This window comes from Neoarius graeffei, chromosome 19 (assembly GCF_027579695.1).
Source record: "Neoarius graeffei isolate fNeoGra1 chromosome 19, fNeoGra1.pri, whole genome shotgun sequence".
Lineage (NCBI taxonomy): Eukaryota > Metazoa > Chordata > Actinopteri > Siluriformes > Ariidae > Neoarius > Neoarius graeffei.
The window spans coordinates 36,562,936-36,590,212 of record NC_083587.1 but is presented as its reverse complement, the minus strand read 5'-3'; the positions used below and the strand labels follow the sequence as shown (position 1 = coordinate 36,590,212).

The 27,277-nt window shown below is 40.9% G+C and overlaps 1 protein-coding gene across 2 annotated transcripts in view; it reads left to right on the top strand.

Moving 5' to 3' along the window:
* The window catches only part of prkag2a (protein kinase, AMP-activated, gamma 2 non-catalytic subunit a), a 281,713-nt gene that overhangs the window by 57,276 nt on the left and 197,160 nt on the right, over positions 1-27,277 (top strand). Inside the window, exon 1 of one of the 2 annotated variants that reach the window (XM_060900027.1) lies at positions 19,741-19,801. The exons of the other annotated variant lie outside the window; for it this stretch is intronic. The gene's annotated coding sequence lies outside the window, so the exon portion shown is untranslated. Of the gene's footprint in view, positions 1-19,740; positions 19,802-27,277 lie in introns of those variants that run through there. 2 annotated transcript variants of the gene reach the window in all.

The following is a 27,277-nucleotide window of genomic DNA, read 5'->3' as shown; positions in this document are numbered from 1 at the left end:
CCAGGTCAGTAAAAAAAAATTCGAGTCGAGTCCACTATTGATCTGAATCGAGTCTGAGAACAAGACTCCAACCGCACCATTTGACGGTGGCTGTTTCAACGCCATTAACATTAGTTTGTTCCTGAACATGACGTATAAACAGGTGAATGTGCATTCTCTTTGTCAGGGAGTGCGAAGTATTCTGTCAGAGATGGTTGGGAGATGGATGTACAGTGCCTTGAAAAAGTATTCATACCCCTTGAACTTTTTCACATTTTTCCACCTTACAACCACGAACTTAAAAGTGTTTTATTGAGATTTTATGTGATGGACCAACATAGAGTAGCACATAATTGTGAAGTGAAATGAAAATGATAAATGGTCTTCAAAATTTTAAACAAATAAAAATCTGAAAAATGTGATGTGCATTAGTATTCAGCCCCCCTGCGTCAATACTTTGTAGAGCCAACTTTTGCTGCAATTACAGCTGCAAGTCTTTTGTGGTATGTCTCTACCAGCTTTGCACATCTAGACACTGACATTTTTGCCCATTCTTCTTTGCAAAATAGCTCAAGCTCAGCCAGATTGGATGGAGAGCGTCTGTGAACAGCAATTTTCAAGTCTTGACACAGATGCTCAATGGGATTTAGGTCTGGACTTTGACTGGGCCATTCTAACGCATGAATATTCTTTGATCTAAACCATTCCATTGTAGCTCTGGCTGTATGTTTAGGGTCATTGTCTTGCTGGAAGGTGAATCTCCTTCCCAGTCTCAAGTCTTTTGCAGCCTCCAACAGGTTTTCTTCCAGGATTGCCCTGTATTTAGCTCCATCCATCTTCCCATCAACTCTGACCAGCTTCCCTGTCCCTGCTGAAGAAAAGCATCCCCATAGCATGATGCTGCCACCACCATGTTTCACAGTGGGGATGGTGTGTGCAGGGTGATGAGCAGTGTTAGTTTTCCGCCACACATGGCGCTTTGCATTTAGGCCAAAAAGTTAAACTTTGGTCTCATCTGACCAAAGCACCTTCTTCCACATGTTTGCTGTGTCCCCTACATGGCTTCTGGCAAACTGCAAACGAGACTTCTTATGCCTGTCTTTCAACAATGTCTTTCTTCTTGCCACTCTTCCAAAAAGGCCAGATTTGTGGAGTGTACGACTTATAGTTGTCCTGTGCACAGATTCTCCCACCTGAGCTGTGGATTTCTGCAGCTCCTCCAGAGTGATCATGGGCCTCTTGGCTGCTTCTCTGACCAGTGCTCTCCTTGCTCGCTCTGTCAGTTTAAGTGGACGGCCATGTCTTAGTAGGTTTGCAGTTGTGCCATACTTTTTCCATTTTTGAATGATGGATTGAACAGCGCTTCTTGAGATGTTCAGAGCTTGGGATATTTTTTTTTATAACCTAACCCTGCTTTAAACTTCTCCAGAACTTTATCCCTGACCTGTCTGGTGAGTTCTTTGGTCTTCATGATGCTGTTTGTTCTTCAGCATTCTCTAACAAACAACTGAGGCCTTCACAGAACAAGTGTATTTATGCTGAGAGTAAATTACACACAGTAGGACTCTATTAACCAATTAGATGACTTCTGAAGGCAATTGATTGCACTGGTTTGTATTTAGAGGTATCAGAGGACAGGGGGCTGAATACTAATGCACACCACATTTTTCAGATTTTTATTTGTTTAAAATTTTGAAGACCATTTATCATTTTCGTTTCACTTCACAATTATGTGCTACTCTGTGTTGGTCTATCACATAAAATCTCAATAAAAAACTTTTAAGTTCATGGTTGTAAGGTGGAAAAATGTGAAAAAGTTCAAGGGGTATGAATACTTTTTCAAGGCACTGTAAGTGCAGAAGGTGTGTTTATTAATACAAGTGAAGACAGGTAAACAATCCAGAATGGCAGGAAAAATCGTAAAACCATGAAACGGGCAATAGGTCAAGCGAGGCACAAACAGGCTATTGTAGACTTGGCAGAATCAAAGACAAGAAACAAGAAATCAGGAAACCAACCAAGGAAATGAGGCTCAGTAATGTGTCAGCAACGCAACTCAATACTTCGCAAAGTGTGTTTTTATATAGGTTTTTATATAGGTGCGCTGATTGCACCTTAATCCTGTGCAGATGCGAGTCATTTACGGTGCACATGCGAGAGTCTGCTTGGTGCGCGCGCTGTCCGGAGCGCGCCTGAGAGTCTATCTGATTCACAGGCCAAGGTGCACAGGTTTGACACTCTTGCACGAAATTAGTACAAAAACTAATGTGTGTATACATAAATATGCCAAATTATTATGGCATGTTAGAAAAAAATAAAGAAAAAATCTATTTTTTCTTTAAAATCCATTTTACAAGTCTGAATGCAGTTAATGCATGAGTCAAAGTCATCAGTGCTCAAGTCCAAGTCAAGTCATGAGTCCTTGAAATTAGGGCACAAGTCGGACTTGAGTCTGAGTCCTGGACAGTTGGGGGTTGCGCCTGGAGGACGCTCTGGACTCTTGCAGTGGTGCTTTTGTGGCTGGGGACTGCAGTTGACTTGCGGATTTTAGGACCGCAGTTGACTTGCTGACTCTAGGGCTGCAGTTGACTTGTTGACTTTGGGACTACGGTTGTCGTGAACGGTTTTGCGCTCGGGTTTCCGTCGGTGGGGGGTTTATAGCATCAACGAAGCTGACTTTATGTTAGGACTGTTAATGTTATAGTCATGTTGTCTGTTGTTGCCTGGATGGGGATGGGTTGCCTTTTGAGTCTGGTTCCTCTCGAGGTTTCTTCCTCATGTCGTCTGAGGGAGTTTTTCCTTGCCACCGTCGCCACCGTCGTGCTCATTGGGGATAGATTAGGGATAAAATTAGCTCATATTTTAAGTCGTTCAAATTCTGTAAAGCTGCTTTGCGACAATGTTTATTGTTAAAAGCGCTATACAAATAAACTTGACTTGGACTCGAGTACTACAAACCTGCCCTGTGTTATCTAGAGACACGTTGACCCGTCTTTTTGACGTCCAATACTGGAAGTCGGCAAGTCATTTTCTGCAACGACAGACTTCAAAATTCCCATTTGGGGATCCTTCGGAGCGCATTGTGCGTGCGCTTGGGAGTCAGTCATTATGGGAAACCCCTGATGCTGATTTGAGCGCAATGTTTTGAGCACAATTTTTAAAATATTTTAAAAGCTAACAACGAAAACGAATGTTGAAGGCGTTTGTTTTCCCTGTGCCAAATTTAAAACCAATGTCTTGTCTGTTCAAAAACATATAGAGCTGTTCAAAAGTGATTATACGAAGTGCCACTGTAAAAGAAATCATAACTTATGTAACATGATATTTATAGCCATGAACTAACCATGAATGATTTAGCAGTTAACGGTCTTCAGCATTCAGTCATGGTAGTCACTTCTCCAGACTTTTGTAAGCAAGGAATTTTAACTGGACCATCATACATTTTAGTTGAATACCCCTGACGTAGAGCCTTCGCAAGTTCTTCAATGAGGACAAGAAAAGAACCAGTAAGGATTGTAGATTTAATAGTATGGCTCCAACACATTTGGCATTTTTCCAGCTCTAGCTCACTTGATTAAGCCCTTGAAAAGCCTGCTATTCAGTTTCATGATGATCTTGGTAATTGTTTCGTTAATAATTGGCAAATAAGGTACTTGCTCTTGAAAATGCACTTATTTCTTTTTCTTTCTCCTGTATCTGTTTGTGAGATGCTTGGGATGAACAGGAGCTGAGAGAATCTAGAAATTAAAAGCTGTTTGACTTTGCATCCATTATAAAATGTGCAGCATAAACTATAGCTTTCTACTGCACATCTACATTAAATATCAACTGCTCAGCTTCCTAGTACTGAATCGAATCATTTGTCAGGATGGGTTCTTTGTGTTAGCTGATCCATCAAGTAGCATTGTGAAGGGTGTAGGTGGCTATGTGTGGGCGAACAACAACGTCCCTACACACTGCTTTCTCTGGATAGGAAACAAGCATCTACTATGGCATTGCTCAACCAGGCTGGACCATTCCCAGCCCTCCATGGGGCATATACTCTGCTTGCAGAAAACCCAAGTAAGAGCAGGACAGGCTGTCTCCAGTCTCCAGAGGAAAAAGAACAGGATTTGGAAAGCTGTTCATAGGAAGTTAAATTTCATAAGAGGCACATTTTTAGGAGATTTGGAGTGGTTATAGAACAGATATTGTGTCTCTTGCTTGACGTATTAATTCATCGTCTTGAGAACAGGGGGTGTAAATAAAAGCAGGATAAACAGCACAGCTACAGACAAGTAGCATCAGGAAAAACCAGTTGCTGTTATGCTGTGGGCATTTTAACAGAGCCAGTTGCTGTGAGTGTTTTCCATTTTTCAGGCATGATTTGGCTCCACTTGTTCAGGGCTCGACATTAACTTTTAATCCAGTTGGACAAGCAGCAAGATTTTTCACTTGTCCTGACGATAACCTTTTTATTCCTATGTATTTACTAGTTCAATGAAAGGAAAGTGATTAACAAAATTTATCAAGAAGCAGGTATAGTTATGATCATCCATCCATTATCTGTAGCCGCTTATCCTGTGCAGGGTCGTGGCCAAGCTGGAGCCTATCCCAGCTGGCTATGGGCGAGAGGCGGGGTACACCCTGGACAAGTTGCCAGATTATCACAGGGCTGACACATATGCCTCTTTTCCACTACAAACGCGGCTGAGTTGGGCTGAGCCGTGCCGTGCTGAGTTGGGCTGAGTCGAGCTGAGTGGGGCTGTTGGAGTTGCATTTCGACTACAACCGCGCTGAACCGTGCTGGCTGGAAGTGGGTGGACACATTGGGTGGAGTTAGCGAAAGTGGGTGGACATCACGTGATGTCATTAGGCGGCGCAAACAGTGACATCGGTGACCTTTTAAGCAGTAGTCTCACGACCCGGATAATAAACAATAAACATGGAGGACATGGAGTCGTTAGTGTCACTGGTCTTGGTGCTGTGGCTTGTTGTCACCGACAACGCCAACAGATACTGGCAAGAGCGTATAGATGAGGCGAGGCGCATAAGGCTTCAGAAATTCTCGTAATTCGTAATTATTCTTCTTCCGGGTTTATGGTGTTTACAGATCCCAGCGTGCTCGCGGGGCGTGTGTGGGCATGTGAGGACACTCCTCCTCACCAATCAGTGCACAGGGGAGTGTCTGCTCATGCCCCTAGCCCCACTCGGCTCGGTTTGGCTCGCTTCAGCCTCACTCCAAAACCGTGCGAGTTTTGGGTGCTAAGCAGGGCTGAAGCAAGCTGAGTCGTGCTGCTCTGAGGTAGTCGAAACGCGAGCCGTGTCGGGCTGAAGTGAGCTGAAAAAGGGTAGTGGAAAAGGGCCAATAGAGACAAACAACCATTCACACATCACACCTACGAGCAATTTAGAGCCACCAATTAGCCTAACCTGCATGTCTTTTGGATTGTGGGGGAAACCCACAGGGAGAACATGCAAACTCCACACAGAAAGGCCCCTGTCAGTCACTGGACTCGAACCCAGAACCTTCTTGCTGTGAGGTGACAGTGCTAACCACTACACCACTGTACCACCCAATGTTGTATCCAAAATGTTTGACATGCAGGAGGAATACAATGGTGCTTGAAAGTTTGTGAACCCTTTAGAATTTTCTGTATTTCTGCATAAATATGACCTAAAACATCATCAGATTTTCACACAAGTCCTAAAAGTAGATAAAGAGAGCCCAGTTAAACAAATGAGACAAAAATATTTTACTTGGTCATTTATTCATTGAGGGAAATGATCCAATATTACATATTTGTGAGCGGCAAAAGTATGTGAACCTTTGCTTTCAGTATCTGGTGTGACCCCCTTGTGCAGCAATAACTGCAACTAAACGTTTCCAGTAACTGTTAATCAGTCCTGCACACCGGCTTGGAGGCATTTTAGTCCATTCCTCCATACAGAACAGCTTCAACTCTGGGATGTTGGTGGGTTTCCTCACATGAACTGCTCGCTTCAGGTCCTTCCACAACATTTTGATTGAATTAAGGTCAGGACTTTGACTTGGCCATTCCAAAACATTAACTTTATTCTTCTTTAACCATTCTTTGGTAGAACGACTTGTGTGCTCAGGGTTGTTGTCTTTCTGCATGACCCAGCTTCTCTTGAGATTCAGTTCATGGACAGATGTCCTGACATTTTCCTTTAGAATTTGCTGGTATAATTCAGAATTCATTGTTCCATCAATGATGGCAAGCCGTCCTGGCCCAGATGCAGCAAAACAGACCTAAATCATGATACTACCACCACCATGTTTCACAGATGGGATAAGGTTCTTATGCTGGAATGCAGTGTTTTCCTTTCTCCAAACATAATGCTTCTCATTTAAACCAAAAAGTTCTATTTTGGTCTCATCCGTCCACAAAACATTTTTCCAATAGCCTTCCGGCTTGTCCATGTGATCTTTAGCAAACTGCAGATGAGCAGCAATGTTCTTTTTGGAGAGCAGTGGCTTTCTCCTTGCAACCCTGCCATGCACACCATTGTTGTTCAGTGTTCTCCTGATGGTGGACTCATGAACATTAACATTAGCCAATGTGAGAGAGGTCTTCAGTTGCTTAGAAGTTACCCTGGGGTCCTTTGTGACCTCGCCGACTATTACACGCCTTGCTCTTGGAGTGATCTTTGTTGGTCGAGCACTCCTGGGGAGGGTAACAGTGGTCTTGAATTTCCTCCATTTGCACACAATCTGTCTGACTGTGGATTGGTGGAGTCCAAACTCTTTAGAGATGGTTTTATAAACTTTTCCAGCCTGATGAGCATCAACAACGCTTTTTCTGAGGTCCTCAGAAATCTTCTTTGTTCGTGCCATGATACACTTCCACAAACATGTGTTGTGAAGATCAGACTTTGATAGATCCCTGTTCTTTAAATAAAACAGGGTGCCCACTCACACCTGATTGTCATCCCATTGATTGAAAACACCTGACTCTAATTTCACCTTCAAATTAACTGCTAATCCTAGAGGTTCACATACTTTTGCCACTCACAGATATGTAATATTGGGTCATTTTCCTCAATAAATAAATGACCAAGTATAATATTTTTGTCTCATTTGTTTAACTGGGTTCTCTTTATCTACTTTTAGGACTTGTGTGAAAATATGATGATGTTTTAGGTCATATTTATGCAGAAATATAGAAAATTCTAAAGGGTTCACAAACTTTCAAGCACCACTGTATTTGACACACAACAGAGTGCTGAGTTATCGCATGTTTTCCCATGATGTTCTCAGATGGATGCATTTTTTTCCCCAATGATTCTCAGGCTGATATACAACAATACATGGAAACTTTTGCCTGTGTTGCTTGTTATTATAGGGGTTATGCAATGCAGTCACCTGAAATGTCCTTGACCAGCTCAAAAAGCTGTTTACATTACCTCCACTCACACACTACTACCTAAGGCAGAGACTGATTAAACATTTATCCCTATCGAAGTCAAAAAAAGCTGTTTGATCATTGCTATATTAAAGATTTGGATTCAGCTTCTAGCTAGACGGGCCTCAGTAATTGGCACTAAGGCTATAAATATTCTTTCAGAACATGAAGTTTTGAAAAAAAAAGCATTTTGCTGTGTCATCTTCCAACTCTCACGTCAGAGGCACAAGGAGGTGCAAGAGAGCAAAGAAGTCTTTGTGCTCTTCTGTATGCATTGCTGGATGGCCTTGTGGTCCTGAGTAATTGCTGCTCTGGCTTTATAAAAGCGTTCTATAAACCATGCCATCCTTTGAGTCCCACGTCAGAGCCACATGGAGGTGCAAAGAAAGCAAGAGCGTGTATGGCTGCATTTCTGTATTCTAGTATTTTAATGCAGAGGTTCTCAAAGTGAGCTATAGTCAAGTGAAAATGCTAGTATTTTGCATTCTTTTGTAATTTAATACAACGAATTTCATTAGTTATATTAAGTAAGTTAGTAATAGCTTTTATTGTCATTATATTGAGGGTCAGACAACAATATAATGAAATTTAGATAGCACTCCCAGAGGTATAAGCCAATTAAAAACATCACGACATATAAAAACCGTACATACCGTACGAGCACTAAAGTACAGTGTGCAATATACAATGCAAAGCAGCAGACAGCAGCAATACTTTGCTGACATTAAAGTGCTGATGACACGTTTTTGACATCTTTGGCGATGTTTTATAACATAAAAAGTAATTCCCGATGATCCATATATTAATTCACGAAGGCGCCTATTTTACAAGTTATGATAAAAAACGCGGCTATTTGGGCAAATTTGACGGGGCTGCAGCACCCAGGAGACGAAAGAGGAGGAGGGGCTATATGACGTCAGCGAAAGAATCTTCCTCCTCACTTACCAGTTTGTTGTTGATGCGACAGGTGTTCAGTTTATCATTATTATTATTATTATTATTATACATTATTATACATTATTATAATAATGGGTAAAGAGGGTAGGCTATCATAGATTCTATTCGGAAGAGATCAATACATGATTGCTTAAAAATTAGGTATTTTAACAATTTGCATCTGTTTTGTGATTATCGTGACACTTGTGTGTTATATAGAACTGTATGTCTTATCAGCACATTGAGGATCTTCCACCGGAGGCTTTAGCAAGTACTCGTAGCAACACTGCACTTTACCCTTTGCCATGCGTTGTTAGGGAACGGTAGCAAGTACCTCGATGACCGACTTCAAGAATATGTAGAAAAAATTTAGAAATTATACTTTCCAAAAGTCATTTGAGCTTAGTGTATTGCATTTCCATTTATATTGTAGGTTCTTGCTGATGTTTTTGCGGAGTATGACGCAGCTGCTGAATCAGAAGCTGCAGAGTTTGTATGTACTAGTTGTGAACATTCACATTATTATCAATCTCATTTATTTAAAATCAGATAAAATCATGCCATCATGATCACTGCTTAAAGTACCAGTATTTGGTTGTTCTTTTCTTCAGAACTGTGATGCCAGCTGCCAAGTAGACCGGCGTTTTCATGCACCATTTCCATTGAGTAGAACAGCCAGTGAACCGCAGCATGTTCTTCCGCTGACGTCACAGCATGGCCGCGAGCCACGGACCCAGTTTTCTTGCGCTGTGCAATTAAAAGTTGGATATTCGCGTAACAACAGCTTCTTTTCACGTAATTATAACAGAAATCTAACATGTTTGCCATATTGTATAGTTTATTTAAGAAATTGCATAGAGTCATGTTCGTGTCATCAGCCCTTTAAGCCATACACTACCGTTCAAAAGTTTGGGGTCACTTTGAAATGTCCTTATTTTTGAAAGAAAAGCACTGTTCTTTTCAATGAAGATCACTTTAAACTAATCAGAAATCCACTCTATACATTGCTAATGTGGTAAATGACTATTCTAGCTGCAAATGTCTGGTTTTTGGTGCAATATCTCCATAGGTGTATAGAGGCCCATTTCCAGCAACTCTCACTCCAGTGTTCTAATGGTACAATGTGTTTGCTCATTGCCTCAGAAGGCTAATGGATGATTAGAAAACCCTTGTACAATCATGTTAGCACAGCTGAAAACAGTTTAGCTCTTTAGAGAAGCTATAAAACTGACCTTCCTTTGAGCAGATTGAGTTTCTGGAGCATCACGTTTGTGGGGTCGATTAAATGCTCAAAATGGCCAGAAAAATGTCTTGACTATATTTTCTATTCATTTTACAACTTATGGTGGTAAATAAAAGTGTGACTTTTCATGGAAAACACAAAATTGTCTGGGTGACCCCAAACTTTTGAACGGTAGTGTATGTGAACAAATGTAAGAACTATTTAAGGCACATGGTTATATTGTGCAGCAATAGAAGTCTTCCTGTGAGTGTGTAGGGGATGTGGTGAGGGACTCACGCCATGTTCATTAGTTTAATAACTTGGGAGAAGAAGCTGTTTTTCACCCTTGTAGTGCGTGAATGGATTATCCTGTATCACTTCCCAGAGGGAAGTAATTGGAAGTGGTGGTGGCCAGGATGTCTTGGATCTTGGATGATGTTCAAAGCCCTGACCACATCTTAAGTGAAAAGTAGAATTTTTGGAATAAATACATGAATTTCAGAGTTTCTTTGACAGTGCATTCAAGCTGGCATAGATTCCACAAGTTTGTGCAAAACCCCTTGATCCATTTTAGATCAAATCCATCATTACATTAATGGCATTTAGTGGACACTTTTATCCAGAGCGACGTACAACATACCCAGATGGCAACGTACTGCCTGGGGAGCAGTTGGGGGTTAGGTGCCTCGCTCAAGAGCACTCCAGCCATTCCAGGGAATTGAACCAGCAACCTTTTGATTCCAAAGCTGCTTCTCTAACATTTAGGTCATGGCTTCCCCACATCACAGTATCAAATGAACACCTGCTTCAGTAGAAGAGATTATTCATGAGGAAAATTTTCAGTGTGGTCTCAGATTTTTGGACCTTACCGCATCTGAAGCATAGTCAGGAAGTCTGTGACGTTGATGGTTTTTTTTTTCAGTAGCTGAAATGACAACCCATTTTCAATATCAGTGTTTTTATATTTAATTATCCTTCAAGCCATTAAACTGTTTGACTGCTCAGTTGAATTGAATGGTTTTAATCCAAACCTCAATAACTCAACAAGTAGGCCTATCAATATTTAACTTGAACCAAATTCTGTACGTGGAACGTTCAGCAATGAAAAGATCTATGGCTCCAAGAAATAGCCAGAGAACATTATTATTAATGTACACACTTAAATGATGAGCCTAATACTTGGAGAGTTGGATTATGTTCATAAAACTGTACCGAGCGGGTCTGTGAAATTTCTTTTACAGTTAAAGGGATCATCTTTAATTGATTTCTTGAGCCTACAGAAATCGATTGTAGCTCACCATCATAACATAATCCTTTAAATTCATTCAGAGGAATCCAGAAGAGAGGAGATACAAGATAGAATTTAGATCAAGGAAAAAGAAAATTATGTATGAAGAGTCCTACAGAATAATAAAAAAATTAATGCATGTGCAGTAATGTTTTCATTGATGTAATTGCACTGTGTTGAGTATATGCATATTTGTTATGCCAAGTGCAACATGTCATAAATAAGGTAAGTCGATTTAAAGTGATGCTTCAGAGAGCAGACGACGTCTCCTTAATCAACATGTTTGCCCTCGAGGCTTCCTGTCCGTTCCTTGCATCCTCTGTCGGTTCAAAAAAAAAAGCACCTGAAGAATAAGCATACATGTAGTTTGTGCTTCCTCGTTATCTTTTTGCTTCCCTTTGTTGCCTTCTTGTTCTTTTCCTCTCTTTCTTGTTGTTTTTTTTTCTGAAAGGAAGGGAAGCAAAAATGAAACGAGGAAGCACAAATTAAGAACCTACTCATATGCCTGTTCTTGGGTTTTTCAAGCCTACAGAGCCACCAAGTGGTCAGAATCTGTCTGAGATGTTTCCAGTTTGATCTAAAACATGGCCATCATTGGGAGAACAAATCAACCACATGCTCCTTCAAGCCGTGACTGAAACAAATGGGATATGAAAGTGATTTGATCTCTGGCAACTTTTTATTCACCGAGTTGTAGATTCAGATTTTAAACGCAGAGGTCCTGAATTTATTATACTTACTATAAATTTTCATATTTAGCCCACTAGAGGGAAATAAAGTACATAACTACAGGAGCCACGTGACACCAAAGACACAGAAGAAGGTCTTAAAGCAACTTTGTTACATAAATGACTAAAACTACAAATAGACAAACAAAAACAATATTTAGATATGAATACAAAATGGATTTGGGTGTGAGGTGGATGGTTTTGCAGTCAAGTTTACTTATTAGGTCAGTTGCTTTAAAGAGGTACTGCACACTTAGTCAAACAAAACCCAAAATATAAACTCCTTTATACTGACAGATAATATCCATACAAGACATGTTCGAGTGTCACCTATTCATATTTGTACCTGTATACAGATTTTATTTTAAAAGAAAATGGTGTCCTCGGGCACTGATATCTCGCTCTCTCCGAGGTTCAAATATTGCACTCTGAGGACAAATTATACAAGACGCTACATGACTTACCGAGATGGAGATCTAGTGGATACATCGCTTCTAAATTGTTGTAAACAGCCTTGAAGATGCCAGAGTGTCCAGCGTTTGGGTGTAAAAAATAAGCCCAATCATTGCAGCAGTGAACGAACACGCACACAAAAATCCCGCAGAAGAGCTACTGTAGCACAAACTGCTGCAAAAGTTAATGTTGGCTAAAACAGAAAGGTGTCAGTATCTGTGGAATTGGAACATATGGGCTAGCCTTCGTGCCCCATGTGATTCAATGAGCCTTCGATACCCATGACCTTGTTGCCTGTTCACCGGTTGTTCTTCGTTGGACCACTTATGGTAGGTACTAACCACTGCATACCTGGAACACCCAACAAGATGTGCCATTTTGGAGATGCTCAGACCTAGTCATCTAGCCATCACAATGTGGTCCTTGTCAAAGTCGCTCGGATCCTTACACTTGGCCATTTTTCCTGCTTCCAACACATTAACTTCGACAACTGACTGTTCTCTTGCTGCCTAATATATCCCACCCCTTGACAGATGCCACTGTAATGAGATAATCAAATGTTATTCACTTCATCTGTCAGTGCTTATAATATTATGGCTGATTGGTGTACATTCATAGTGTTGGCTGATTTAGAAATTTTCTACTTAAAAGCATCAATTCTGATTTAACATATTATTTCGGCTGGTTACGTTAAATAAGGCATATTAGAACTGTGGGTTATTTATTTATTTATTTTACTGTTCGTGTAATAGTGTAGGTAGCACTGTCGCCTCACAGCAAGAAGGTTCTGGGTTCGAGCCCAGTGGTCGATGGGGGCCTTTCTGTATGGAGTTTGCATGTTCTCCCCATGTCTGCGTGGGTTTCCTCCGGGTGCTCCGGTTTCCCCCACAGTCCAAAGACATGCAGGTTAGGCTAATTGGTGGCTCTAAATTGACTGAGTGTGAATGGTTGTTTGTTTCTATGTGTGAGCCCTGTGATGACCTGGCGACTTGTCCAGGGTGTACCCCGCCTCTCACCCATAGTCAGCTGAGATACCGGTAGGCTCCAGCTTGCCCACGACCCTGCACAAGATAAGTGGTTATGGATAATGGATGTAATACAGTGCTCATAGTGTTTTTTTTTTTTTTAGCAGCTCCAGTCTTCAACTAGCAGTTCATCTGTTGCGCTCTGTGTGTGTGGGGTGGGATGGATCAGACCTGTTGCTTTCACGGATGTTCATTTTGGTTTCAGAGAAGTGCAGCAAAAAAACAAACAAACAAAAAACAAAACGGGTGCCCTACTCTGTCTACATACCATAAACCACGAGTGGGTATGGTTTTCAATGCACATGCCTTTGTAAGAGAAATACAGTGAAGGGATTTATGATGTGCAACTTGCAGCAGTTTGTGAGCCTTTCCACTTACAATCCTGGTTACCAGGCACCAGCTAAATAAACAGCTGATCGGAAAACATAAGCAGTCACGTAGTTACTTTCGGAATCAAGGGTTCGTCCCTGTAGCGTGACTGTCACACTCAACACTCACGGCCAGACCGAGGCCTCCTCATACATTCCCTTCACATCTCCATCTTTGGAAAAAAAATGACTGTGCTTCTTTACATTTTGACTGGAATGTTGTTTTAAAAAAAAAAAAAATTAGTAGTGTCCTCGTTTCTGACGAGTGCAGTTTTGTAGTTATGGTTCACTAATCTGAATTTACGATTTAGAGTATGTTTAAACTAATACGATGCCAAAGTTACATAAGCCGGTCTGTAATCTAAATGTGAGGCAGATGGCCTTTAGCTAATATTAGCCCCTGGGGCGTGTGTTCCACTTTACATAGAGTTAAAGATAAGGCCACTCATCACTCATCTTCCTCTGCTGAAATATGGACAACCTCTAAAAGACCACACACACAAAACTCCCCTGGGAAATGCATGCTTGACCCACCCAAGTGGCATGTAGGTTCCTGAGTATGAAGAGACACCAGATACTATCTTGATTCTGAGGAAAACAAAAAAGCAGAATTCAACTTGCATTAGGAAAGGTTAAGCTGAGATCAGTACAAAAACCGTAACATCTACTTTGGGTTTCTGTTTTCACTTGCTTGAGGCAACATCTTTATCACAAGCCTTTAATGTCTAAATAACATTAATAGCTCAATATCAGGCCATGCATTCTTGCACTAGGCTAAACCTTATCAGGGAACGCTATATTCATGGACGGCATTGGAGACTCCAGCAAGCCTGTATGCATTCACAGAGAAGGGCTTGGCATGTTTGTCATATGTACCGCATTAAACAAAATGCACACTTTGTCTTAATGGATCTGAGTTTGTGCACTCGTGTATAGTAGTGTTCATGCCATTATCCTAGATGGGTCAGTTGTGTTCTTGGATGCAGAGCTATGAGAGGTAGAGACGCCGTTTCCACATTTTTCAACTTTGCAAGCTTGCTTTTGCCAAAACAGAGGTGGACTATACTTCAAGACATGCTCATCAGTCAAAATAGCACATGTTCACAGCACAAAACATGTCAAATATCGTTTTGATCTCAAAACATCTGGGCTTTCTTTGTCCTACAAACATCATTGCATTTAACAGACACACTTATCCAGAGCAGCATACCATATAACATACCCAGAGCAGCCTGGGGATTAAGGTATCTTGCTCAAGGGCACTTCAGCCATTCTTGCTGGTCCATGGAATTGAACCAGCAACCTTTTGGTCCTAAAGCTGCTTCTCTAACCATTAGGCCATGGCTTCCCAAAGCTGAGGCCCAGTTGTGACACGTCCCTATACTCAAACAGTAGTCCTGTCTGGGCAAGTGTTCCTTAAAAAAATTGTGTGCCTCCTATTCATATCTGTACTCACTGAGCACTTTATTAGCAACACCTGTAAACCACTTCATTCATGCGTTTATCTATTCAGCCAATCATGTGGCAGCAGTGCAGTGCATAAAATCATGCAGATGTGGGCCAGCAGCTTTGGGTAATGTTCACATCAACCATCAGAATTAGGGGGGTGATCTCAGTGATTTTGACCATAGCATGATTGTTAGTCCTGGTTGCTGGATGGGCTGGTTTGAATATTTCTATAATTGCTGATCTCCTGGGATTTTCACACACAACAGTGTCAGAGTTTGCTAAAAATGGTGCAATAATTTAAAAAGAAAAAAAAAACATCCAGCGAGAAGCAGTTCTGTGGACGTAAATGATGAGAACGGTCATACTGATTGACAGAAAGTACACAGGAGCTCAGATAACCACGCTCTGCAATTGTGGTGAGCAGAAACGCATCTCCGAATGCTCAACACGTCAAACCTTGAGGCAAATGGGCTCCAACAGCAGAAGACCACATCAGGTTCCAATTCTGTCAGCCAAGAACAGAAAGCTGAAGTTGCAGTGGCAGAGGTTCATCAAAACTGGACAGCTGAAGACTGGGAAAAATGTAGACTGGTCTGATGAACCTCGATTTCTACTGAGGCACACAGATGGTAGGGTCAGAATTTGGCACCAACAGCATGGATCCAATCTGCCTTCTATCAACAGTTCAGGCTGGTGGAGGTGGTGTAATGGTGCAGGGAATGTTTTTTCTTGGCACACTTTTGGGCTGTTAATACCAATCAATAATCACTTGAATGCCACAACCTATTTGAGTATTGTTGGTGACCATGTTGGCTTCAATTTACAATCTTCTAATGGATACTTCCAGCATGAAAATGCACCATGTCACAATGCAGAAGTCGTCTCAAACTGGCTTCATGAACATAACCAACGAGGTCAGTTGTTCCCAGTCACTGGAATCCAATAGAAGACCTTTAGGATGTGGTAGAACGGAAAAAAAAAATCTGCAGGAATTGCATGATTCAGTCATGTCAACATGATTCAGAATCTCAAAAGAATGCTTCCTACACCTTGTGGAATCCATACCATGAAGACTTGAGGCTGTTTTGAGAGCAAATGGAGGCCATGCACACTATTAGTAAAGTGCTTGGTTAGTGTATTTTTGTATCTATTTAGAACATGATCTGGTCATTCCAAAGAACGTACTCGTATTCGGATTATGCTGCAAAACATGGGTTATGTTACAAATTAAAAAACGTGGCTCATAACTCCTTGTAGAAAGATATATTTTGTCAGGTACTAAGCTACCTCATCCAAGTATTGTATTTAAAACTTTTTTTTCCAATAGTGTTCCCTGATAAGGTCTAGCCTAGTAAATTGTTGTTCTGCATTTAATTCTGAATTCAACAAGAGCAGTTTCAAGCAATTTGGACTAAATTAGAATTTTCACCTGATATGCGTTACATTTGGTTCCATAAGTTTGGCCTGTATTATATTATTCTTTTTTACCACAATCAATCACGTTCATTTTGTCCAGAGCTAAATGAAAGGTGGGCCAGTAGACTGTATCTGGCCACAGTCCAGCAGGACAAAGTGACCTTCAGTATAGAACAGTGCAGCTCTTAGATTTCCTTGTTCTTGGCATATCTCCCTCTCAAATGAAAGTCATGCTCCGTGCTCGAAATAGAGACAAACAAAATGAAGCCCAGCAGGAGGCTTTGAACTCATAAACAGGTGAACTGGAGCATTGACACTCTAGGACCTGTTTAGTAAATATTTAACAAGAAGTCCTGGTATCCCATGGTGCATATTATGAACTTATTAGCTAGAAAAAGGAATACACATCTCATTCCATCTGTAATCTTGACCTGCGCTTTGATTTAAAAAAAAATCACTGTTCTTTTCCTTCTTATCTGCTTTGCTGCTTTAAAAAGGTGAGGGATGATTTTTGGAATAATAGCTGTTCCCTGTACACCACAAGGACATTTTGGATTAAAAAAAAAAAGTTTCTAAAAGCTTTTGCAGTGCTGTGGACTTAAGAAGATGACGGAAAAAGAAGGATAATTAGACAAAGCCTGTATTAATACTGCTTACACCAGTGTCTCTCTCTTTCTGGTGCAGTGGGAGTCTCTTTGTGTTTATAATTATTGTTTGGTTTTGATTTAATTTCATGGTCCAAGTGCATCATCTATGGATAATTGGCACCATTAAGAACAGGTTTAAAAAAAAAAAAAAAGAACTGATCCATTTTGTTGAACTTATCAAATTTGTTCCAAATTATAGAACATGGTTCATAAAATATTTTAACAGTCATAAATTAGATTTGACATGCAGCCAAATTCCAGATGAGCAAATACTGCCCAACACCACCAGTGAAAAAGAAAAAAAAAGTCATAAAATTGGTTTTGGTCTCATCTCTGTTCCTGTTCTCATACTGGCCTGAGTTTCCCAAAAGCATCGCAGCATAAAGGTCATCATTAAATGGTAGAGCAAGCAGCACAATGAACACTCTGAGTTAAGATGCTCTTAGCATTAAGAGGCTTTTGGGAAACCTACCCCTGGCCTGAGTTTCCCAAAAGCATTGCAGCACAAAGATCATCGCTAAATGGTACCGTAGAGCGAGCAGCACAATGAACACTCTCTCTCCTAGTTAAGATGCTCTTAGCATTAAGAGGCTTTTGGGAAACCCACCACTGGTTGATTACCCTAATGTGTTCACCTGTTCTCTGTCTCACCTTTGTTAGTTTGGTTGTTTCCACTTTGTTGTTTCTGTTCCTCATTACAAAGTCTTTTATAGTGCTTATCATTCAAATCTTTTTTGGATTACAGTGAATAAAATGCATGCTTTTATGCAAAGTTTATGCATTTGCACTGTGCCTCCCACTTCCCCATGTTACAGCGGGGAATATTATATGACATTGTTTGAATAATTTACTCTTACAGCAAGACACTAGCTAGGTTGTAACATTTTGCCTTGTCCAGAAGTGTATGCCATTTGATGTACAGAAATGTGGTGGAAGAACAGAGCAGAATTTGAACACAATAAAAGTATATAGGGGCGGCATGGTGGTGTAGTGGTTAGCGCTGTCGCCTCACAGCAAGAAGGTCTGGGTTCGAGCCCCGTGGCCGGCGAGGGCCTTTCTGTGCGGAGTTTGCATGTTCTCCCCGTGTCCGCGTAGGTTTCCTCCGGGTGCTCCGGTTTCCCCCACAGTCCAAAGAGATGCAGGTTAGGTTAACTGGTGACTCTAAATTGACCGTAGGTGTGAATGTGAGAGTGAATGGTTGTCTGTGTCTATGTGTCAGCCCTGTGATGACCTGGTGACTTGTCCAGGGTGTATCCTGCCTTTCGCCCGTAGTCACCTGGGATAGGCTCCAGCTTGCCTGCGACCCTGTAGAACAGGATAAAGCGGCTACAGATAATGAGATAAAAGTATATCTCTTTTGTTTACATATTTGAGTAAGAGTCATTGATTAGCTGGAAATGAGGACCAGATGTTATTAGTCAGGCAAAGTAGGCTCTGTGGTCCAGTGTTGATGGTCGGGTCAGCGTAGAATCAGTTCATTACCCTCTCACGCCAGAATCTGGTCTTCCCAGGCAGTCTCCTGTCCTAGTACTAACCAACTCTTTAAGGTGTATGGGTGCGGTGCCAATCTCCGTTTCGATAGCCCTCAGCTTCTTGCCTATACAGCTAGGGTTACAGTGGGGGGCTAGTCCTCTGGTAACCGCGAGAGTTTGACTTCCCCACTTACATCTGTATTGCAGCATGCCTTGCCAGACAGCAGTAGGTACCATTTTTACGATGGCCTTTGGTATGACCTGATTGCGAGTAGAATTCACGATCTCCCGGTCGAGAGGCGGACATGCTAACCACTAGGCCAACTCGCGGTCATTGATTACAACAAGGCAGTGTTATCTTCAGACTCTTGGAGTGGACTGTCCTCTTTTGTTTGTAGTGGTGGTTTATGATCATATGCTTTGCTGTAGCTGCCAAGGGCATGGAAAATTATGGATATTAGGACTTCATTTGACAAACGACACCAGTCCTGTGAATTTGCATGATGCAGTATTAGCTGTTTTCAGTCAGTGGCTAGCGGTCATGCTGTTTGCGTAGAAATAACATGCAAACGTTAAGAGGAAAGGAGAATGTTTAACTAGATATTCTGTGTCATTAGTTTGTTATTGCTGCCCATATCTCTCTCTGTCTCTCTTCTTGGCCCCAAACTATGTTGACATCACAAAGTTTAAAGCAAGGCACACTTGGAACAAGACAAAATGTATTTGGGCTATAGATTTGTACACAGTGCTAACTCACCTATGTGTTTTTTGGACCAAGCTGAAAAGAAACTTTGCGGGTGCTGAGGGATTTTAGAATTGACCATATTCTCTCTCTCTCTCTCTCTCTCTCTCTGTGGTTCATGTCCTGCCTCGATTACTATCTCTGTTTCTTTGGGCGGTGCATTTCCATTCCCACCCTACTGGTGCTCCAGTCTCCAGCAAGCTGGCATCTTTGCTTTGTTTTGCTTTGCTGGAGTTTTATGCCACTTTGATCTCTGTACCTGTCCTTCATCCTTGCTTTTCTCCCCTCTACATATCCCATTTCTTGGCCGTAATCATCATCTTCAGGTTTTCTTTCCTTCATCTTTGTCTTGCAGTTCATATATTTAGCCTTATTCTCAGCTCATTTCTCTCAGTTCCTACTTGAGTTTTCTTTATCTTTGCTTGCCTGATCTTGTTTGTTAGAAAATTCTGGCAGTTTTGACCTTGACTCATAGAAAGTTCCTAATAAGGCAATCTTGAATTTGCAACCTAATGCCTAAAGCTTCCCAACATGGCAGTAACAGATGTGGGATGTTACAAAGCAAGTGAAATGGAGATTATGTAGAAAAATGATACACTCTTGTGACACCTACAGTACTGTGCAAAAGGCACATGCAAAGAACTGCTGGAGAGCAAAGCTGCCTTCAAAAGTAAGGAAGTGAAATGTTTCTACCTTTTAAATACTATAAAGAGCAGTAAACAGTAATTTCACTGCTGGTTGGTGTGACAACCCTTTGCTTAAAAACTAGTCTTGGGTACAGTTTTATAAGGAAATTATCTGGCAAGTTTAACTGAGCATCTTACAGAAGCAGCCACAGTTCTTCTGGAGATTGACTGTTGCACTTGCTTCTTGTTTTCTGCAGCAAAACCCAGCAGCCTTCATTATGTTCTTTGGTCTCTTATGTAATATGCTGCTTTCTTTACTGACGTACAAACAATTTTCTGTAACATTAGTTTTCCAGCACACAACTAAATGTTTGAAAATTTAAAATGTTGTTTTTTTTTATGCTGACTTGACAATGTAGAAGTCATAAAATAAAATCTGTAACGAAGTTTGTACTAAAAAAAAAGGGGGGGGGGTGCCTTAGACATTTACACAGTAATGTACACTGTCAGAAATAGGGGTACAGCAGGAGTCCATTTCTGTCCCCCAAAGTACAGTCTACACTAATGTTCCCCCTAGGGCAAATTAATGGTCCTTACTTTAACTATGTGTCCCCTTTTTAGGGACAAAAAGGTACATATATGTTCCCGAGAGGTATCTAAAGGGTACAAATAAGTGCCTTAGCAGGTATTGTCCCAGTGACAAGCTGTTGTACCTTTTAAAGGTACAACAATATGCTTTATTTTCTGAGAGTGTAGTAGTAGTAATAATAATAATAAGAGATTGGTGGCTACAATTATCGACACCTTAACGATCTTTTGGCCATTGCAAAAGTAGAAAAGTTTCAATATGTAAGTTGTGCATGAACAATTACAAACTTCCATTGGAAAAAAAGAGTTGATTCCTGATTACTTAGTGTATCAGATCACGTGACACCATTCCACAATTATCGACACCTTTGTCCACAGCTATTGACACCGTTCCACAATTATCGACATCCAGATGGTTATTTATAAAAAAAAATTTTTTAAAATCAGTATGTGGTATTAAGTGAGCAAAACATAGTTTTTATTTAAAATTTGTTTTACATAGACTTATATTTAGTACAAAATATCTTTTATATAAATATATCGGTCTGTGCTTACGTAAATGAGGAAGTAATTCTGATGTTTGTAAACAAATGAACTGATACTGTTTAACCTGTGTAAGAAAATCTTTTTGTTCTACTTTCTACCCACTTTCTAAGTATTTTCGTAGATCACATTTTGTTAATCATTCGTTGTTTGTATTAATTTCTAGTTTTGTAGTTTACCAATAAATGTCAACAGGCAATTGACATTGTAACCACATGAAAATCCAGGTCAAAGGTTGCATGTCATTCCTCGAACCAAAATATAAAATGTTGACTGATATTGTAATGTGGTAGATATTTACAACAAACTGCAAATATATAATTTTCTGAATGGAATAGAAATATCTGAATATTTAAAATATGTAATTTTTATATGCTTGGAATTTAATTCTGGTCTAATTCTATTTATTGCAATAGGATTCCAAATACTCTATAAGCATTTCATTCTGTTATGAAACAGAAAAAAAAATCACAGCACTTTTATTTTTTAAAGTACTTCGTCTACTTCAACAATGTTATACAAACACCGATACATAACAGTTATAAATATCACTTAATTCCACAGGGTGTCGATAATGGTGGTCACTGGTGAAAGTGATCACTATTATCGACACCTCATGTGACTTCTCAAACACGTGTTTAGATACAAAATGGCGACTGTCAAATGAAAGAGTAAGAAACAAAGTAGGTTTCGACAAGGAGATCACGAAATATCAGTGAATTTGATCAGTAAAAACATGTCCATGATCTTTCCACCATGCTTACCTGCAATGATAACGTCCGGGTTTTCCTCAAATTGCTGATTGTGCTAAAAAAAATTCCATCTCCGGTAACAAGCTGTGTCATCAGACGACAAGATCAAAGGGCGGGGGGGGGGGGGGGGGGTGTCTTCCAGTTGATTAATTAACCAATGATAACTGTTGTAACTGAAACTCACCTTTGTAAAATTGTTTTTTTTATTGGTAAATCTGAAAAGGGGTCGATAATTGTAGCTGTCGCTCTAATAATAATAATAATAATAATAATAATAATAACTGACTTATCTGCTGCATTTGATACCATCAATCATGACACACTAATCTCCCGTCTGTCAGATATTGGTATCACAGACATAGCCCGCCAATGGTTTTGGTCCTACCTCACCAACAGACGACAGTTTGTCACATTGGGTCTATATAAGTGCTCCATGTCCCCTATTACTTGTGGTGTCCCTCAGGGTTCTGTTCTTGGGCCTCTCCTTTTCCTTATATACATCCTGCCCCTTGGCCAAATTATTTGTAACCATGGTCTTAACTTCCATTGCTATGCTGATAACATTCAATTATATCTCACTACATTTTCCCCCACTGACACCCCACCCCCCACCCCCAGTTCCCTCAATGACTGTCTATCAGACCTAAAGTTGTGGATGCGGAATAACTTTCTAAAACTTAACACAGATAAAACAGAAATTAGGCTTATCGGCCCCAAATCTTCATTGTCCAAATCCTCCGGTTTCAGTCTTAACATCGACAGTGCACTTGTTAAATCTTCACCTGTTGTTAGAAACCTTGGAATATTGCTTGACCGCTCACTCAGCTTTGATCCCCACATTAAATCCCTCACCAAGACTGCTTTCTTCCACCTCTGGAACATTGCCCACCTTCGCCTCTTTCTTTCCACTAGTGATGCTCAAACTTTGGTCTACTCCTTCATTATGTCCCGCCTAGATTATTGTAACTCCGTTCTTATTGGCCTCCCTGCTAAATCCCTTCAAAGACTACAATACATTCAGAACTCTGCAGCGAGATGCCTCCCTCACACCAAACCATCTGCTCAGTTCACCCCAATTCTTTCTCAGTTTCACTGGCTACCTGTTCTGTCCAGAATTATGTATAAAATCATACTACTTACCTTCAAAGCTTTCCATAACCTTGCTCCTTCTTAAATCTATGATCTCCTGACCCCTTATACTCCATAGTGCTTTCTGTTCCTCGCACTAGACTCTCTACCCTGGGTGGCAATGCCACAGCCCCCAAGCTCTGGAATTCCCTTCCTCAACCCCTCCGTGACTGCTTTTCTCTTCCTTTCTTCAAATCTCATCTCAAAACCTTTCTGTTTCATGAACATTTCGCCACTAGTGCATAAACTCACCACTCTTTAGCAACTTTTTTTTTTGTGGTGTTTTCTCATTATCTCTAGCCGCTTTATCCTTCTACAGGGTCGCAGGCAAGCTGGAGCCTATCCCAGCTGACTATGGGCGAAAGGCGGGGTACACCCTGGACAAGTCGCCAGGTCATCACAGGGCTGACACATAGACACAGACAACCATTCACACTCACATTCACACCTACGGTCAATTTAGAGTCACCAGTTAACCTAACCTGCATGTCTTTGGACTGTGGGGGAAACCGGAGCACCCGGAGGAAACCCACGCAGACACGGGGAGAACATGCAAACTCCACACAGAAAGGCCCTCGCCGGCCATGGGGCTCGAACCCAGGACCTTCTTGCTGTGAGGCGACAGCGCTAACCACTACACCACCGTGCCGCCCACTTATAATAATAATAATAATAATAATAATAATAATAATGCTTTCATTTGACTGGCCCTTGTATTCAGATCTCTCAGGCCGTCCTCCATTGAGGAAAGCAGCCATGAAGGAACTGCACATGAATAATGCAACATGTAAATAATGCAGCAGTCGTTTAAAAAGTTAACGAAGTGTCATTCACAAGCCTTCCCTTACCTTGAACTCAATGGTTTGTAGTTATAAGTGTACTTCATGATCATTCGATAGTGCCAGTAAGTTTTTAAAGCAAGTAAGTTGTTTTATATTGCAGTAAACAGGAATGATCTCCCATGCTGCTCTGAGCATTAAGTAGCATTAAGCTGTGCAAAACATTGTGGGGTTTTTTTTGCCTTACATGAAGAACCATTGTGATGTTTGGAAGTAATTACTGACTACAGGATTGCAGGGAAGACAAAAAAGCTGTGTGTGGCCTCGTTTGGTTAGTTGGTTAGTTGGTTAGTTGGTGTGTTCTGTTTGGTTAAAAAAAAAAGTCTGATTTTGTAAGCACTGACAACAGGAACATGTGGGGTTCATATACTGTTGTGTTTTTGTTTTTGAGGATTTTTAAGTCTATGTACCACAAACTTTATGGACATAATTTAAGGCTACATCCACACGACAACGGCAACGAGATTTTTTTTTTTTTAAATATCGCGTCCACATGGGCAACGGATCAGTAAAATATCAGGTTCATATGGCAACGCAACGCTTGCTGAAAACGATGCAATACACATGCCACACCTCTACGTGCGCTGTAAGACGGTCCCATCGGAGACACCAGAACAATAGAAGTAGACGCATGCGCATAACTGCGCATGCGCACAGTGACTATCCCTGTCACTGTCACACACACACACTTTCTCACTCCCTATCCTATGGATATAGTCCCTTTAAATCACGTGCTCGTTTTTTGAATGGAGACGCGGAAAGAGGAATGAACGGGGTAGATGGAAGCCGGTACGCCAACATTCTGATATCCTCCAGAATTCTTTAATGGTCCGGAATAAATTGAATGCTACACGTTGATGGATTACTTTGTTCTTCTACGCCCTTTTTGAGGAATATATTGTCGGACTTAAATCAACATCTGAAGAGGTGAGATCACTCCTTTTTTTTTCTCTATTTTTGCTGGCGGGATTGACTCTGCCCTAAGGGCTATTCTCTCACTCACTCTTTCTCTCTCTCACTTTGCACCATTACACAATATTCACAGTGAAAATATTTTGTAAGCGCGTTTCATGAACCAAGTTATAGGATTTGTTGACAACTTGCATCGAGTTCGTTACACTTCTACCCGGCGTGAAGCACTGACAGTCATGTGGTTGTGACGTCATCGTAAGCAAATCCGTTCTACTCATCCAGATGACTTCGCAACGGCTCCGTTGCCAGATTTTTTCACTCTGGAACCCGTTCTCAAAAGATTTCGTTTTGGGGCACCCAAAACGCCGGTGCCGTGTGGACGCCAGGCCGAAACGATAAACAATTTTATCAGATTCACCTGAATCCGTTGCCGTGTGGACAGGGCCTAAGTATGATTTCATAACCGTTTGTTCTCTTTGTGGGTTTTGCGGCGATAACCATATAGTACAGATGAATTCATGTGCAGGCTTTCTCTCTGCAAAGTGGTAAAGTGCCTTTCTGTAGTTACATATTTGTAGTTTGTAGTTTGCGTGCCATAATTAAGGAGTTCAGTTCATATTCGTATGTTTGTTTAGGACCTGATTATATTGTCTGAAGTAAAACTGTCAGTCCAGGAAAGTGGTTTAATCAACTAATCAGCACAACAGCGTAATATGAAACACACACACACACACACACACTCAGACAGATGAAGGGTCTAAAAGTGGGAGGGAAGCTGCCTTGTAACCAATCACTGACAAAGGCTCTTTGAGTGTGTGTTGGTTTCCTTTTACAGTGTCTCTGCAACTTGGGCTATTTTAAAAACACACATACATACAGCTGCACCTGACAATCTGCTAAAGGGAGGCCAGATCTGTGGCCATTGATCCCAGGTTGAGCAAATATAAGACAGATGAAGATAGGAACCCAGAAAAAGAGAGAGCGTAATATCCAGAAATACTGAATGGCTGTCCTTTCTTCAGGGGGGGCTCAGAAAATTTTCTCTTACTAGGATTAGTGCTTGGCTACAAGCCTGCAAGGCCTAACAACTCGTAACCATTGTAATTCTCATTTGCTCTGCCATCCGGAAGAGGGATTCCCAAACTTGCTATGAGCATCAGTGGATAAGTTGTTAGTTCCTGTTGTTATCCAAGTGAAGCTGCTGGTTTCGAGGTGCCTTGCTGTTTATTCCGAATTAGACGTGGGTAGCGAATCGGAACGTCATGGTCGAGCTGCTCCGAGCTGTGTAACTGCTCATGCTCCTGAGTAGGCCAGATATGCTCACCTCTGCACTGCCCATGCACTCGGCATTCCTCGAACAGCCATGAAGAGATTCAGCAGCTTGAGAGGAAGCAAGAAGCGCAAGGAGCACGAGGACAGAACAGGGAGACGCCAGTCAGAGCCCCACGGCCTCCTGGGAACAAGTAAGATTGGTATGAATCTCTGAAGCCATGCCAAGTCTTTTACAGCTGTGTGTGAATCCAGAAAGGATTACTTAATGCTTTTATAGCATTTATATTACTGTGCATGATTGAAAACAAACCAAAAGAGCCATTGTTTAAAATATATATAATCCTTAAGGTTTATTTTATTTATTCTTCTGGGAGAACACTTAAAGGTTCTATGAAGAACACTACAACAGAGGATTTCTGTATCAGAAAGGCTTCAAAGTAAAATGTTTTGTGGAATCAAAGAGCCTTTAACTTTTCTTTTGCAGCACTTTTAAACCCACTGAGCGGAAAAAAAGACGTCTTTACTTGTTGTCGAGACTTTGGCCAGTGGGGAAAGTTTTTAATATCTTTTTGAGGACATACTGTACCAAAGGCAACTAGTGTGGACATATAAAAGATGCCAGTCATAATATGGACCAATAAAGATGTACATTTGTGGTCAGAAGTTTACACACATAGATATGAATGTCAAGGCAATATTGGGCTTTAATGATTTCTTTGAAATGTTCTTTTTCTGTGGCAGTATGATTGTATAGTATACATCTTGGACAGGAAAAACAAGATCAACTGCGAGCTACTGCTCACTTACGTATCCCCCCGCTCTCGCTTATATCAGAATGCAAGCAATCGAAGGAACAGGACACTTATTATGAATGTTGACTTCAACAAATAATTAACCCTGAAACAAGTAAGTAAAGAGCAGTGTTCTCCCCAGGGATTTCAAATAGCATCCTGGTAAACTCATTTTGAAATAGCATTTTGCTTCTTGAAATAGCGTCAAAATCCACACTGTAGGTTTCATAAACACATTCAGTCGGTAAACAGGAAATTAATGTGTGACAGACCTGAAAACGGTATACACGGTATAGAACCCCAAGCTGAAGTTTGGTACCAAGTACCAAGTGGCTATGATTTGTGGTTGCTGAGAAAAATGGTGTTTCGGACAGACAGAAATACGGACGGACAGAGGTAAACCAGTATCTCCCCCCTTGGAGCGGGGGTATAATAATAAAAACCAGGAATTTTGTGCGTAGGTTTTAACTTATTTTAGTTTTTAATGATATTGTAATTATACATATATACATACATACATACATACATACATACAGAGTCAAAAATACAGATACAGCACACCTAATATTTGGTCCCTTAGCAAGTTTCACCTTGACCAGTTGCTTTTGGTAGCCATCAACAAGCTTCTAGCAGAATTCTGGTTGGATATTTGAGGAATCTTTTGTGGTCAGAATTGGTAAAGTTCACAAACTTGC